The sequence below is a fragment of the Drosophila mauritiana genome, unplaced genomic scaffold (genome assembly GCF_004382145.1).
Source record: "Drosophila mauritiana strain mau12 unplaced genomic scaffold, ASM438214v1 U_33, whole genome shotgun sequence".
Classification (NCBI taxonomy): domain Eukaryota; kingdom Metazoa; phylum Arthropoda; class Insecta; order Diptera; family Drosophilidae; genus Drosophila; species Drosophila mauritiana.
In genome coordinates, this window is record NW_022881466.1 from 20,209 (window position 1) to 33,502 (window position 13,294).

The 13,294-nt window shown below is 43.7% G+C and overlaps 1 non-coding gene and 1 pseudogene across 1 annotated transcript; both read right to left on the reverse strand.

Annotated features, from left to right (window-relative positions):
• Positions 1–4,100: 4,100 nt before the first annotated feature.
• Positions 4,101–12,426, reverse strand: LOC117149773 (annotated as a pseudogene).
• Positions 12,427–12,820: 394 nt separating this feature from the next.
• Positions 12,821–12,999, reverse strand: LOC117149772. The gene has a single exon (XR_004460508.1). It is a non-coding gene; the product is annotated as a 5.8S ribosomal RNA (ribosomal RNA).
• Positions 13,000–13,294: the final 295 nt, after the last annotated feature.

Below are 13,294 nucleotides of genomic sequence, written 5' to 3' on the forward strand. Positions count from 1 at the left end.
GCACTAAGAAGGAGGATGAGAAGGCATGCTGCCTTCACTGCCAAGCTGACCACCCCGCTTCATACAGAGGATGCCCTGCCTACAAGAAGGCCAAGGCACAGCAAGCCCCTAAACCCAGACCGGCCACACCCACCAGCAAGCCCAGCACCATCCAGATCCCAAACATCTCCAACATGAGCTATAAAGACGCGCTCAAGGCTACTCATGTACCACAGCAATCCGATCCCAACCAAAACCGCCAAACCCCACCCGAAGCTCCGCAATCCAATAACCTGGAACAAATCTTTTCCCCGTTTTCAAGGAATGGTTGAAAGTATGATGGAGAAAATGTTCTCCCAAATGACGCAGCTTATTGCTTCCATCCTCAATGCCAAATCATGGAAATAAGCCTGAACATAGTCATTTGGAATGCTAACGGCCTGCAGAGGAGCAGAGCCGAGGTAGAATACCTTATAAAAACGGAAGCGATTGACATACTCCTTGTATCCGAAACCCATTTTTGTCCACGATCCCACTACAACATCAGCGGCTATGATGTTTTACTCGCCAACCATCCATCTGGCAGAGCGCGCGGAGGAGCAGCCATGCTCATCAGGAGTGGTATCCAGTACACGGAGCTACCTGCGTTCCAGGAGGAATGGGCCCAGTGTGCCCTGGCTCGAATCTCCAGCCTTCAGGGGGACATCACCATTGGAGCGGTCTACTTCCCCCCCAGACACTCAGTCACCGAGACTCGCTTACAAGAGCTTTTCGAGTCCTTTGGTCCTCGATTCATAGCAGCCGGTGACTTTAACGCCAAACACTCTTGGTGGGGGTCCCGCTCCATCAACCCCAAAGGCAGAACGCTCCACAAGTTCGTGCAGAGCAGAAGACTGAATTGCCACTCCACTGGTGAGCCAACCCACTGGCCTACTAACCCTGCCTTGTCTCCCGACCTCTTGGATTTTGCCATCTCCAAAGGCATAGGACAAGCCAGACTCTCATGCACCACATACAACAAGCTGCTATCCGACCACAGTGCAATAAGAATGCTCCTCAATATCCCAGTCCTAAAAAAAGACCTGCCCAGAAGACTCACCGGGAAGCATACCGACTCCTCCAAATTTACCTTCTGGATGCTATCCTCCCTGGACCTGGATCCTCCTCTTTCCTCCCCAAGAGACATTGATGCGGCGATTAATACACTCACTGAGGAAATGCACAATGCGGCTAAGTTCGCCAACACTCCTCCTCCAACTACCCCGAGAACACCTGAGCGAGATCTCCACCTTTGGTCTCCAGAGATTGCGGCCTTCGTGGCGGAGAAGAGGCGCCTCAGACGTATTTGGTTCTCCTCGCGCAACCCAAGGGATAAAGCGGCACTCAACAGAGCCAGCAAGGAGCTTAAGGTCAAGCTTTGCACACTACGGCAGGACTCATTCAATCGATTCCTTGAAGAGCTGGAACCTGGTGACCCGCAACACAATCTGTGGCATGTCACGCGCCACATCAGGAGGCCTGCAAAAAAGGCGTCGCCAGTGCGCAAAGCGGATGGCTCTTGGTGCCGTTCCGATGACGAAAGAGCAGAAGCATTCGCAGATCACCTCCAGAACGCATTCACCCCATTCAACAGATGCACTGGTGAAGAGCGTGCTGCCACCACCAGGTTCCTTGAGAGTCCATCTCCACCCAGCTTGCCGATAGAGCCCGTCACCCCTGAAGAGGTTGCGCAGGAGATCGCCTCCCTAAAGGCCAGCAAATCCCCCGGACTGGATCGTATCGACGCCACTTCCCTCAAAATTATGCCTCCTCCTTGCTCCCAGATGTTGGCTAACATCTTCAACAGCTGCTTCTCACTAGGGTACTTCCCGAGATCATGGAAACGTGCAGAAGTCATCCTCATCCTTAAACCCGGAAAACCTGAAGCCAATCTTGCCTCATATAGACCGATTAGTTTGCTGGCAATACTCTCCAAAATACTCGAAAGAGTATTTCTGCGCAGAGTGTTGCCAGTACTGGACGAGGCTGGTTTGATCCCGGATCACCAGTTTGGATTCAGGCGATCTCATGGAACACCCGAACAATGCCACCGGCTCGTATCAAGAATCCTCGATGCATTCGAGAAGAAAAGATACTGTTCGGCCGTCTTCCTCGATGTCAAGCAGGCGTTTGACAGAGTGTGGCATTCCGGTCTCCTCCACAAACTCAAGTCCCACCTTCCCAGTTCCCACTACGCTCTACTCAAATCTTACACCGAAGGAAGAGAATTCCAAGTGCGTTGCGGATCCTCATCCAGCACGCCAAGGCCCATAAGAGCCGGAGTACCTCAAGGCAGCGTCCTTGGTCCCATCCTCTACACCCTCTTCACAGCAGACCTTCCTATAATACCCTCCCGTCACCTCACAATAGCCACCTATGCCGACGACACCGCGTTCCTCGCCACCGCTACTAATCCAGATGGAGCTTCAGCCATCATCCAGAGGCAACTGGATGCTTTGAATCCATGGCTAAAACGATGGAATATTGCGGTTAACGCCGAAAAATCCTCCCATACAACATTTTCCCTGCGCAGAGGAGAATGCCCTCCGGTCACTCTTGACGGCGACACGATCCCCACTACCAGCACCTCCAAATACCTAGGGCTTACACTGGATAGAAGGCTGACATGGGGCCCTCACATTGATAGGAAGCGTACCCAGGCCAACATACGCCTTAAGCAACTCCACTGGCTTGTTGGGAAAAGTTCCAAGCTGAGGGACAAAACGAAGCTGCTTGTCTACAAGACTATTCTCAAGCCAATATGGACTTATGGAATCCAGCTGTGGGGCACCACAAGTGCTTCAAACAGAAGAAAGATCCAGCAATTCCAGAACCGATGCTTGAGAATAGTCTCCAACGCCCATCCCTATCACGAGAATACTGCCATCCACGAGGAGCTCGGAATTCCCTGGGTGGAAGACGAGATCTACCGACTCAGTGAGAGATACGCCAGAAGACTGGAGAATCACCCCAACCACCTGGCCATCAATCTGTTAGACAACAGTCAATCCACAAGACGTCTGCAGAGAACGCACCCGCTTGACCTCACGCAACATTAATGTAAATTTGTAACCCCTACCCAAGTACATTTTAAGTACTCCCCGTATGTCAATGTTCCCCCACATAAAATTTAATTATTGTCCATTAGGACAGATTTTAAATAAATAAAACAGATACACAAAAAAAAAAAAAAAAAAAAAAAAAAACTAAATTGATGACGAGGTGTTTGGCAACGTGACACAAATCATTAAAGTCTTTATATTAATTATATGATAGAGACAATATCATATGCGTCACTAAATTGATGACGAGGTATTTGGCAACTTGATAGAATTCTTTAAAGTCTTTATATCAAAAATTATATGATAGGGACAATATCATATGCGTCACTAAATTGATGACGAGGTGTTTGGCAACTTGACACAATTCATTAAAGTCTTTATATTAATTATATGATAGAGACAATATCATATGCGTCACTAAATTGATGACGAGGTATTTGGCAACTTGATACAATTCTTTAAAGTTTTTATATCAAAAATTATATGATAGGGACAATATCATATGCGTCACTAAATTGATGACGAGGTGTTTGGCAACTTGACACAATTCATTAAAGTCTTTATATTAATTATATGATAGGGACAATATCATATGCGTCACTAAATTGATGACGAGGTATTTGGCAACTTGATACAATTCTTTAAAGTTTTTATATCAAAAATTATATGATAGGGACAATATCATATGCGTCACTAAATTGATGACGAGGTGTTTGGCAACTTGACACAATTCATTAAAGTCTTTATATTAATTATATGATAGGGACAATATCATATGCGTCACTAAATTGATGACGAGGTATTTGGCAACGTGATAGAATTCTTTAAAGTCTTTATATCAAAAATTATACGATAGGGACAATATCATATGCGTCACTAAATTGATGACGAGGTATTTGGCAACTTGATATAATTCTTTAAAGTCTTTATATCAAAAATTATATGATAGGGACAATATCATATGCGTCACTAAATTGATGACGAGGTGTTTGTTTGGCTACAGGAAAAATCATTTATTTATCGAATCATCAAGCAAAGGATAAGCTTCAGTGGATCGCAGTATGGCAGCTGCTCAACCACTTACAACACCTTGCCTGTTACAAAAGTCGTTTACAATTGATTCTAGGCTTTGTCATTGTATTAAATAATGCTTTTATATGTAACTAGCGCGGCATCAGGTGATCGAAGATCCTCCTAATTTACTATGTTACAAATTACATTGGCATCACATCCATTGTCGTTTATAAAATAAATTATAAACTTTAAATGGTTTAGAAGCCATACAATGCAAATTGCCCCTTATTTATCATTGCAGTCCAGCACGGATACGACCTTAGAGGCGTTCAGGCATAATCCAACGGACGTAGCGTCATACCACTGTTCGCTCGAACAAGTATTGTGCCATTGGTCCGTACCTGCGGTTCCTCTCGTACTACGCAGGAATGCTGTCGCAACAACGTTTTGTCATTAGTAGGGTAAAACTAACCTGTCTCACGACGGTCTAAACCCAGCTCACGTTCCCTTGCATGGGTGAACAATCCAACGCTTGGTGAATTTTGCTTCACAATGATAGGAAGAGCCGACATCGAAGGATCAAAAAGCGACGTCGCTATGAACGCTTGGCCGCCACAAGCCAGTTATCCCTATGGTAACTTTTCTGACACCTCTTGTTAAAAACTCTTTAAACCAAAAGGATCGATAGGCCGAGCTTTTGCTGTCCCTGTGTGTACTGAACACCGAGATCAAGTCAGCATTTGCCCTTTTGCTCTATGTGTGGTTTCTGTCCGCACTGAGCTGGCCTTGGGACACCTCCGTTATTATTTGAGAGATGTACCGCCCCAGTCAAACTCCCTACCTGGCAATGTCCTTGAATTGGATCATACCTGAGTAATTGGAGTTATACCAAATTTTCAAATCAAAAATACATAAATGCATCGTTTTATTAAAGAATTTGTTTGCGATTATATAATAAACTCGTGATACTTTGATCAAGAAGCTTGCATCAAAACCCAATACCATAAGATATAATAAATATATCCGTATAATGGCTAGGAAATGATACACGTTCCATTTAATCAAGTAAGTAAGGAAACAATAAGAGTAGTGGTATTTCATTGACGATACCAAACCGAGGTCTAATAACTCCCACTTATTCTACACCTCTTATGTCTCCTTACACTGCCAGATTAGAGTCAAGCTCAAAAGGGTCTTCTTTCCCCGCTAATTATTCCAAGCCCGTTCCCTTGGCTGTGGTTTCGCTAGATAGTAGATAGGGACACGACGACGACGACTTTTCAGATCTCTCCGAACTTGTTTTACGTGGCGTGTTCCACACTGAAGGGATTACAACCACGACACCCTGAACACCCACAAGTGGTGCATGTATCAACATGGTGTATGTGTCTGGATACAAGCGTCCCGGACTAGAAGCTATAGCTATGTACATAGCGACCACCCCGGTAGCAATTCGAGTACTTGCTTGCCGGGCAAGCACTCCCCCTTGCTGAGGAGCGAGATCTACCTAAAATCTCTACTGATCTCTGGGTCACAGCACCCGAGTTTTGCGCAACTAGCACCGTAACTCAAACGTCGAACACGAAGGCTCTACCCGCGATATGGGTACCAACCACAGCCACCACGATACTCCCACCAGGGGGCCTACCTCAATGTGGATAGCTGCACAACCCGTGGTACCGAAAGAGAGGCTCGGTGGGCCTCCTCCTTTTGCTCCGACAAGCAGGGTTAGAGGGACCTATGGCTATATTAGTCGCCTCTTACGACAAGCAATAGCGGACTGTGGAAGTATTCTCGCCCGCTAACCACACGGCGAAGTTGTTGGGCTAAACACCCCTCCTCCTACGGAACACTTCGTCTGCAAACACTGCCAGCCGTTGAGTCCTCTGTTGATCTTCCAGGATTCTATCGAAGGTCCAGTTTTCGCCAAGGCGCTGCACTCCAAGTCCATCGAGGTTCCGCAAATCTGCATATAGGGGGCAAGCGCACAATATGTGCATCCAGTCCTCATATGGATCTCCACAAGCGCAAGCAGTGGTATCGCTGAGGGCTCTCCCTTGCAAAAATGCGTTAAACGACCCGTGACCTGTCAGCAGGTCGTTAATCCATTCATGCGCGTCACTAATTAGATGACGAGGCATTTGGCTATTTTTTTTTTTTTTGATCGCGGAGGTATGGAAATCTATCGAAAGATACTAGGTCTGTCAACACTTCAGTTTCCTAGCATGCACGATTCATTGCTGAACCGAAGTTCCGCAACGCCTACGTACTAAAACCATCCTCATAGACATTTATATATTACCATTATTTGCGATGTTTATGCCTTTATTGATGTTATGCCAAGACAGCAAGCAAATGTTTTGAACCAAACGTTTTAGCTAAGTCCAATCTCGGGAAAACCCGCTCAGGTACATGAACTGTTTAAAACAACCGAGACTGCCTCTCATAACCTGGACGCTAATGATATGACTATCATATTTGCTGAGGAGACCCTTCGCTATCAATCTTTTAACGGATTGACCACTCCAGATCCCCCTCCAGTTCAGGGTGGCAGAATGGAATTCAATGTCACCTGCGGCTTCGAATCTGCGACGCAATTCAGTTCGTATGTCCGGTCTGTCGTATCTATTGATTTTGCGCTGGTGCGCATCATCCATAGAGTGTCCGTCTGTCACAATTTGTATGTCGATCACATCAATGTGATTTTGTCGTAGTGCCACCAGGTCCGGTTTATTAAGGCCGGATTCGCACTGCAGACTTGGTTCAACAATGACCGCGCAGCCTCTCTCCTCAAGTCCCCGCTTGATTCGATTTACTACGCAGTTGTGTCTAGCTACGCGCCTCCCATGCGATCGGTAACATTTTTGCATTATATGGTTTGTTGTTTCGGGAGCGTCACATCCTGCACGACACTGTCGTTCCAATTCGTGCCTTCCCCTTGTAGTACGAGACTTCGTGGGTAGGGCATTTATCCGCAGACGAATACCGTCTATATATTCCTTTCCTGTTAGTAAACGCGTGGGTTGATTAACCCACCCAATGGCCCGCTTCACGGAGTCCGCTGCCATCAACTGAGAGGTACAATTTGTTCGCCCAATATTTTTCTATTGCCGGACGCGATAACAATTCATGTTGTTCTGCAAATAATCTATCTCGGGCCCGTTGTTTTTCGGCTTCGAGGAAAGAGCTGGCTACCTCGTTTTGCGTGAGGTGAGGCCATTTAATATTACTCAAACGTCTTAGCCTCCTAAGTGATGGAATTCCGAGACCTCCACTTTTTGGGGGTGCGTGAATGAATGCTATCGGCACATCCAGCGGAAGATTTAGCCATCTTCGCACATAGTATCGTATTAGTTTGTCAGTTTTTCGTAGGACGCCTATCGCCACACTCCCAAGGGCTAACTTGTGATAGAGCTGTGGGATAAGGACAGTCCTTAGGGCGAACATCCTCTGTTGTGGTTTGAGGGGGGCCTTTGTCAATCTTTGTAGCTTTGGACCAATGTCCTCGGCCGGATTGCATCGAACCCTCCCAGTTGCAGTGAAGTTGATGCCTAAGTACTTCCACTCGTCCGTTCGCTTCAATGATGGAATCTCTCTTGAGCCTACGTAAAAGCTCTGTGCCTCTAGCACGGTACACTTCTGTTTCGGCTGGCCCTTAATGCCAACGGTAAAACATTTGTCGGCATTAAGTTTGAGGCCGACGAGAGATAGAAAATCCAACGTTCTGTCCAACAATACTTGAAGTCCCATTCGAGTTTCAGCAAATAGTACCAAATCATCTGCAAACGCGGCCGCGTTAGTAATGGCATTTCCGACTCTAGCACCAATTTCGCTGGGTAGGTTTCTAAGTAACCTGTCCATTACCAAGTTAAATAGAATAGGAGACAAAGGGTCACCCTGCTTCACTCCTCTAGCAGGGACGAATTCCTCTGAACTCCAACCGTCCCCATTGAGACTGGTACCGCCACCCTCGTACGTATTCTGTACGTAGTCAACGAAGCCCTTTGGCGCACCATAAGCACGTAAGGTGTCATATATAGATGCATGCGATAGAGAATCGAATGCCTTGCTTACATCTAAATTTGCGATGTAGCAAGATCTAAAGTGCTTATGGCTATGCCTCAAGACTAAGTCAACTATCGTCGCATTATCGGCACATCCGTCGGTAGGTAAGAAGCCCCGCTGGCGCGGGTCCCAATTGATTGATGAGTTCAACCGGGTTGCTAATATTGCATTTAGCTGTCTTACCAGGACTGAAGGCACCGATATTGGACGAAAGTCTTGCGGTCGCTTCGCCGTCACCGTCTTCGGGATGAAGACAGTTCTGGCCAGTCGGATAGAGTGTGGTAGATTGCCGCACCATAGAATTAGGTTCATTATTCGTAGCATAATACCTGACGGCACCTCCCTGGCTGTTTTTGGAGTTATCCCGTCAGGCCCCGGAGATGAAGATAATGAGATTCTTGATGCCCTAAGGTCATGCTCCGTAATAGCAGACCAAACCCTCTCAAGCGAGTGATCCATTTGTATCACTTCTCCACTGCAAGAGCTTGGGCTAGGCTGAGTCATTACTTCTCTCCAGTAGGGAACCATTACTTCTTGGCTTGGCATTACCGACTCATCAGTTCCATTTAGCAAGGACTTAATGCATCTTCCTTTATGCTTATCCCAGTTGCGCTGGGTGACAGCATACTGTTGCCTTCTGCTTTCTCTCCTATTTCGAGGTCTCCGAGGAGGTCTCGTCAGCGTGTGTCGTACACCCTGTGCCGGAAAAATTCCTAGGAGATATAGCGATAAGCATTGGAGAGTGGTTTCCTTTCCCTCGAGCTCTGCCCTGTCAATGATCGTTTGTAGCTCTTGGGCTCTCCATTTGGAATGGCATTCTACGGGGCTATACCCACGCAGTGTCCGCAAAATTTCCCTGTTCGACTGTTCGAAGGGAGTGATTGGAGTTGTTTCTGATGTTGTTACTTGGTGGTTTTGCTCACTTCTACTAGGGCGGCGCCTTATGGTTAGATTAGCAACTTCCGGGACGCGAGCTGATTGCCCTCTTATCTGCTCTATTTTCTCCTTATAATCGCCCCTCTGTCTTAGCTTTTTGATGGCTTCGACGCTGCGGTTTGCAAAATACACCGCTAGTTGCTTGTTTATGTGTTTATGTCCATTTGCTGTGAGCTCAACCTCCTTTCTCGCCATCATCCACTTCTCTTCCTCACTCCACCTTGCCTTTATCTCGACACGTCGACGTTCTTCATCAAGTTCGTCTGGGTGCCGAGATCGCATGTGAACACCGAGTCCTCTCTTGCTGTTAAAGGACCGGCCACATACTGTGCAGGGAACCCTAGATAGAGTAGCCGCTGCGTTTGGTTCATATTGGTCCTCCGGGAAGGTGTCCACGGAGGGTCGGGTCGTCATCAGATTGTGTAAATTCATCCGAGGCTCGTTATTTCTATTTGTAGTTCCAATATGAATAAATTTCCTCTGGGGAACCAACCCATCGGAAAAGTTTTGCCGCTCAAATTAGCTGCTAAACAAGTTTAGCATTACCGGGGACCACCACGAGGAGGTTTTGAGTCGACTTGAGTAAAGGAGAGACTTGTGAGTTACAGAGTAAAATTCCCCTTCCGCACACCATATGATATGACTTACGAATTACAGAAAAATACTCCCCCCCTGCTCGCAATTACCCCAGATCCCCTTAAGAGAGTCATAGTTACTCCCGCCGTTGACCCGCGCTTACTTGAATTTCTTCACTTTGACATTCAGAGCACTGGGCAGAAATCACATTGTGTCAACACCCGCTAGGGCCATCACAATGCTTTGTTTTAATTAGACAGTCGGATTCCCCAAGTCCGTGCCAGTTCTGAATTGATTGTTAATTGATAATCGTTATAATTGATAAGAACTAATTGGTTTAACCCAAATAGTATTCTTAAAAATTTTAGCAAGAAAGTTCCACAATTGGCTACGTAACTAAACTATCCGGGGAACAAGTAACTAACATAAATGCTAGAAACTCTATTTACCCAGAACGAGAACATAAACCATGTTATTGTTTCCCAATCAAGCCCGACTATCTCAATCTTCAGAGCCAATCCTTATCCCGAAGTTACGGATCTAATTTGCCGACTTCCCTTACCTACATTATTCTATCGACTAGAGACTCTTCACCTTGGAGACCAGCTGCGGATATTGGTACGGCCTGTTGAGAAGTTTGCGTGTCCCCACCATAAATTTTCAAGGTCCGAGGAGAAAATATCGACACAACAGTATATGTCATGCTCTTCTAGCCCATCTACCATATCTCTCTGCGAAAGACTTCCATGGTAGTACGGCTATAAAACAGAAAAGAAAACTCTTCCGATATCTCTCGACGGCTTCTTTATGGTCGTTCCTGTTGCCAGGATGAGCACGAGGCCCATATTTAATAACAAACGGATACTCAACAGGTTACGGAATTGGAACCGTATTCCCTTTCGTTCAAAATTATTCAAGTGTATTATATTCGCTTTGTTTATATAGTTAGGCATTTTTGTTTTACTTGAAAATTTTCGGCTTTCGCCTTGAACTTAGGACCGACTAACTCGTGATCAACCACTGTTCACACGAAACCCTTCTCCACTTCAGTCCTCCAAGGTCTCATTCGATTATTTGCTACTACCACCAAGATCTGTACCAATGGCAGCTCCATGCAGGCTTACGCCAAACACTTCTACGCATACCATTGTACCTTCCTACTCACTAAAGTTTCAAAATTTATATCACAAGTAATATAAATCATCTACTTTAGCGGTAATGTATAGGTATACAACTTAAGCGCCATCCATTTTAAGGGCTAGTTGCTTCGGCAGGTGAGTTGTTACACACTCCTTAGCGGATTTCGACTTCCATGATCACCGTCCTGCTGTTTTAAGCAACCAACGCCTTTCATGGTATCTGCATGAGTTGTTAATTTGGGCACCGTAACATTACGTTTGGTTCATCCCACAGCGCCAGTTCTGCTTACCAAAAGTGGCCCACTGGGCACATTATATCATAACCTTGAACTTCATATCAAGAAAGTTAAGGTTCTTACCCATTTAAAGTTTGAGAATAGGTTAAGATCGTTTCGACCCTAAGGCCTCTAATCATTCGCTTTACCAGATAAGATTATTTTATATAATATTAAAATGCACCAGCTATCCTGAGGGAAACTTCGGAAGGAACCAGCTACTAGATGGTTCGATTGGTCTTTCGCCCCTATACTCAATTCTGACAATCGATTTGCACGTCAGAACTGTTTCGGTCTTCCATCAGGGTTTCCCCTGACTTCAACCTGATCAAGTATAGTTCACCATCTTTCGGGTCACAGCATATATGCTCAAGGTACGTTCCAGTTAGAGGCATAAATAATATAAATATACATTATACATAACTATATAGAACGCCCCGGGATTGTGTTAATTAGCTATAAATAGCTAAAAAACTAATCCCATTATTAGTCAAGTTAATTACGCTATTAGGTTTACATCCCAATAACTTGCACATATGTTAGACTCCTTGGTCCGTGTTTCAAGACGGGTCCCGAAGGTATCCTGAATCTTTCGCATTGTTAATCATACAAGAGCATATAATAAACACAAAAATCAATGATAATTATGCCATTATATAATTCCGAAAAATTAACGCTCTGTAATAATATAAATCTATCAGCACTTTATCAAATTAATAACATTTATTCTGTGTTAAAATGCAAGCAATTTAATTGAATAAACTATAAGTTATATTTTATGATAAATTTGGGATATGCTAATAGATTACAATGTCCTTATATGGAAAAATGCACATTATTCTTAATAATATTATTTAAATATTACAATTTTAATGATGAATTTTCCATAACGGATATTCAGGTTCATCGGCTTAACCTCTAAGCAGTTCACGTACTGTTTAACTCTCTATTCAGAGTTCTTTTCAACTTTCCCTCACGGTACTTGTTTACTATCGGTCTCATGGTTATATTTAGTTTAGATGGAGTTTACCACCCACTTAGTGCTGCACTATCAACACACGACTCTTTGGAAACATCATCTAGTAATCATTAACGTTATACGGGCCTGGCACCCTCTATGGGTAAATGGCCTCATTTAAGAAGGACTTAAATCATTAATTTCTCATACTAGAATATTGACGCTCCATACACTGCATCTCACATTTGCCATATAGACAAAGTGACTTAGTGCTGAACTGTTTTCTTTTCGCTCGCCGCTACTAAGAAAATCCTTGTTAGTTTCTTTTCCTCCCCTAATTAATATGCTTAAATTCAGGGGTAGTCCCATATGAGTTGAGGTTGTATATATAACTATATTTTGCCATAAATTCTTTATATATAAATGATAAAACAATCAATTAAATTCGTTATAAATAGTTCCAATAGTTCTTGTAAGCAAAGTTATTTTTTATCCATTTAACGAACCAACGAAGAATAATAACAAAACCAAGATTGTTCTTTTTCCGAATCATTAATAAGAGACAATTCTAGATGAAAAATATTTCAATTTTTTATGCTAGACATTTCTCAGTATTATTTGATTGAAAAAGAAAATATTTCTCTTCGTTTTTCACATTCAATGTGAGATAATGTTTTTCATTTCTTTTTTAATATTATGAATAAAATCATTATTTAATCCAATAATATACCATATGCTTATAAAAAATTTATAAACAACTTAATTAGCATAGTCTTACAACCCTCAACCATATGTAGTCCAAGCAGCACTATAAAATTAATTAAAGTACATAACAGCATGGACTGCGATATGCGTTCAAAATGTCGATGTTCATGTGTCCTGCAGTTCACACGATGACGCACAGTTTGCTGCGTTCTTCATCGACCCATGAGCCGAGTGATCCACCGCTTAGAGTTTTATAATTCATTTTTATATAATATCAATATTGTTTTTATTGAAAGAATTAAAAATACACCATTTTACTGGCATATATCAATTCCTTCAATAAATTTATTTTTATACCTAAAAATAAATGTTGCGATATGTCTTAGTTTCATATAAGCATTATGTATCATAAAAATCTGGTTATGGTTTGCTATTTTGGGTGACACATACTGCAAAATTTATATAAAACATTAACCTGATGGATGACAGGTACAAACATTGTATATTTTAGGTTGTTGCATTAGCCAACGTATGCTCATAACATAG